The following is a 3,920-nucleotide window of genomic DNA, read 5'->3' as shown; positions in this document are numbered from 1 at the left end:
AAGTAAAATTATCTGTTAAAGCACTCATTGGAAACAAAATCGACATTGTAAAAATAAGAATGTTTGGAAAGTATGTGTGAAGGGCTTTAAAAGCGATTCCACTACTGTGATATGAATGCCTGAAGACTGTGACTTGCAATGGATTTACCATGCTTGCTTTCCCATTTCAAGCCAGAGAAGGTTTATATATAAAAAGTACAAATTTGTGCCTTTACTGGAAGAGCTGTCAAGTGAAAGGATTACACAAATCGTTGTCAGGTCATCTGTGTTACAGGCACAACTTGTAACTCTAAGCCTGTCATTAAAAGTTTTTTCCACTAAACTAAGAGGTCTCCTCCCTGACTGGTCACCATTATTTCCCTGTTAAAAGCACAAAGAAAATATTTGGGAAAACTTAATAAAATAATCTTTTCAGTAAGCAGAAACTTGTATTATTAGATATTGTTTCTCCAATTCGAGCTCATCGGAAGTTCAAATACCTTATTTCTTTCATATACTCAATCAATGCAGTTTATGCAAAAAAACCACCAAATTACAATAAAATACTTTATTATTAATCCCAAAATAAAACAGGAAAAAAGCAAGTCAACATAAAGCAAATTTAGTAATGAAATTCTTAAATATTAGAGTGAATCTGATTTTAAATGTGAAAAGTTCTACATGAAAAGTTCTGACATGCAGTGGGTTAGAAAACAGAATGGAGAAACACAGAAAAGCTTGGGGGACTTTTGTTCATAACCTTTAAGTTTGGACAAGCCTATCTTGCTCCAAGGAGAAAAAAATCACAGTTAATATCCAAGATAAAACAGGCAGGCTTACAAAACTCATTAGGCAATAAGTTCTATACTACATTCATGAGCCCACATTCCTATCAAACATTAGCAGAGCAAGAGAGTTCCTTGGCAAACATGCAAAGAACCACAGCAGCAGTTCTGCTGACCAGAACCACTGTGGCCAAGGCCCCAACATCCACACCAACCCTCTGACAGGGATTTCCACTCAACTGCCTCTGGTCTGACCTGCCAGACACCTCTTCATTTCAAATAAAAGCAGATGGTTCTTTCTCCCTGATTTTTCCCCTCTCTCAAATACTATAGTAAAATTAGTTTATGACAACTTGAAAATCTGCATTAGTTCCCAAGGGACTAGGAGAAGTCCACAAGATAATGATTCAGGAACAAACCAACAGCTACATTTTTCTGAAGGAGCTCAGACATCGCAGTAGAGGTTTAGGTAAGGAGTGCCATTAGAGAAAACTGAAAAAGCTGTTCACAACCTCTCTGTTTACAAGCAACAGAAGAGGAGATATAAAGACAATATCAATATATATTAGGAGATTGCTTCTGTTCAATCTACAGACTGTTGTATTTAGACACTGTGTTCTATTTAATGACAGCACATGTTTCAATGGGGAAAAAAAAAAGATATTTTCTGTACAGTCATGCAATCTCAATCCATTTTAGTTGTCAGTGCCTGAATCTCACACATTAAACATACCTTTTCTGAGGAAGAAGTCTGTACTGCAGGCTGCATACTTTTTACTCAAAGTTGTTTAGATGCATAACAACGTCTAAATGCAAAATGCCTTACAAACGTATTGAGTGAGAGAATTGGAAAGGAAAACAATAACGTATATATATTTCAGATTAGGCTCTTTTTGCTAGAGTTGCATTCTGAAATTTATGGCAAAGATGCCTTTTTTTTCAAAAGGGGAAAGAGTCAATGCCCTGATTTCTAATTGTTCTGAAATATCTTCTGGAAAAAAAAAAAAAAAGAAAAAAGAAAAAAAGGAAAATTAAAAAGTGCAATATATCATCTTACTACAATACTCAGACTTTGGAAGAGACATTCTGAGAGCTCTTTTTGTCAAAAACAACATTGAGTTTGAAAAGTAGCACAAGTTCTCATTAAAAAGCAGGAAGAAAAAATCTAACAAAATATTACATATTAAATTAATTTTACAAAATATTACAAATTAACATTTAAATTGCAGTATAAAATTCACAAAAAAATAAGATTTTTGAAGCTTTATAATACATTTATCTCAAAGAAAAGAGAAATTAGACAAATTGTGATGAAAATAATATTCAGAAATGAGTATATGCATTATTCAAATCTGAATAGCAGATGAGATTTTCCTAAATAGACTAATTATATTAATAGCTCTTTGAATATCAGCTGTATGAATAGGGTTGCATAAAATCAGGTTTAACTGAAGCATAATTAGGCATATTAAAGGTGTCACAAAAGATGTATCTGTAATTTGCAAAATTTGTTCCTTTAAAAGTGTAAAATATTCATCCCTCATCATATTTTTAATATTATGAGCTCAGAACTTTATGAACACCAGATTTCATTAAATCCCCTTGTTGCGCCTAAAGACTACCTGAAGACTCTGCAAAGATAGAAAAGCACAGTGGTGTGTTTTCCATTGTCTGGAACACAGCAGTAAGTCTGGAAGCAAAGGCACGAATTGCACCTGTCTGCCAGCTCTCTGCTGGCTCTGCACCAAACTATAAAAGTAAAGAATCAGTTACTTTTAGAGCAGTATTTGGGCTGAGTTACTGTTCTGTGCCATTCCACCTCAGAGTTTGAGTGGACTATTCACCAACATTCACCTCCACATGCAACACACACTCACAAGGTGGTTCCAGTCCCACTCTGATCAGCACTTAAATAGAACTGATGTCTAAGAATTAGTATGTCTAACTAATCTGGGAGATTTTTATAGTGACATTTAAAGACATTTCCACTGTTCAAAGCATCTAAAGGCATTAGTGTCATTATTGCTTAGGTTTTAAAGGCTGTATTTTATTAGCAAAACAGCATTAATTTACCACACAAATCATTCCAAAGTATTTGTCATGCTTTATAAGGCAGTGTGGTTTTCAGGTGGCAATTTATTTGTGCATGGCTGGAAAATGCCAACAATCTAGCAAATTAGGTAGTGGTACCTGTCTTTTGTGCTGGAAATAGTGAATGCTTTGAGAACACAGAAAAAGTAAGATATATTGACATGCATCAGTGCAGTAAATGCTAGTAAAATTGCAATCACTATTTAAATCTTAAGCCTGATATAAACTACACAAAATAGGCCACCGTGACAAGCTCTCTGCAGAATTAGAGTTTCATAGATTATTTTTCTCTTACAATTTTATCAGTGTAATGAGACAAATTATCCTCTGAGTATAAATCACTAGAACAAGATTAATTTCTCGAAATAAAATGAATGGCAAAACCACAAGGGGTTATCTGCCACAGACAACATTTTGTGCATTATCCATTGTACTTTTTCTCTTTTTTTTTAAGGAATTCTTAATTTTAATATATTTCATAACCAGTGGCATGTTGGTAACTAACACTTGTGTACATGAACACTTCCACCAAATTTGACATTTGAGTTTTATGATTTGAAGCCAACAAGGAATTCTTGGCATTTCCTTTTTCCTTTTCACCTAGAAGTTTTAAGACCAAATTATACGTCCCACAACACTCTAACCCCTCATTACCATGAGTAAATCAGCTAAAGTAACCCTTTAGCTAAAGACAGGGAGGGTGCTCAACTGCAGCAGCAGATTATGAGCTCAGACTTGCAATTATTGAAAAAGAAGAAATGCTCAAACTCCTTTTGCAAAGTAATACATCCTGGAGGGCCCAAATGAGCAATGGGATGTATAAAATTTTAACACCTCCTTACAGTTTCTTTAATTTTATTTCCAAGTTTTACAGAAATTTGCTGAAGTGGAGTTTAGAATCCTTCCTCAATAACCTAGTAAAAAGATCAAGAACCTGTTCTCTCAATGATACTTCAAAGTGTCATGTTTTTTAAAAAAAAATCACTGACACAGAACATGTAAAATTATTGGCATAATCTTTATTTTAAAGAGATTTTTAATTAAGTGAAAGATATTTTATTCAGG

Source organism: Sylvia atricapilla, chromosome 9 (assembly GCF_009819655.1).
Source record: "Sylvia atricapilla isolate bSylAtr1 chromosome 9, bSylAtr1.pri, whole genome shotgun sequence".
In the NCBI taxonomy this organism is placed as follows: Eukaryota; Metazoa; Chordata; class Aves; order Passeriformes; family Sylviidae; genus Sylvia; species Sylvia atricapilla.
Note: the sequence above shows the minus strand (reverse complement) of the source record.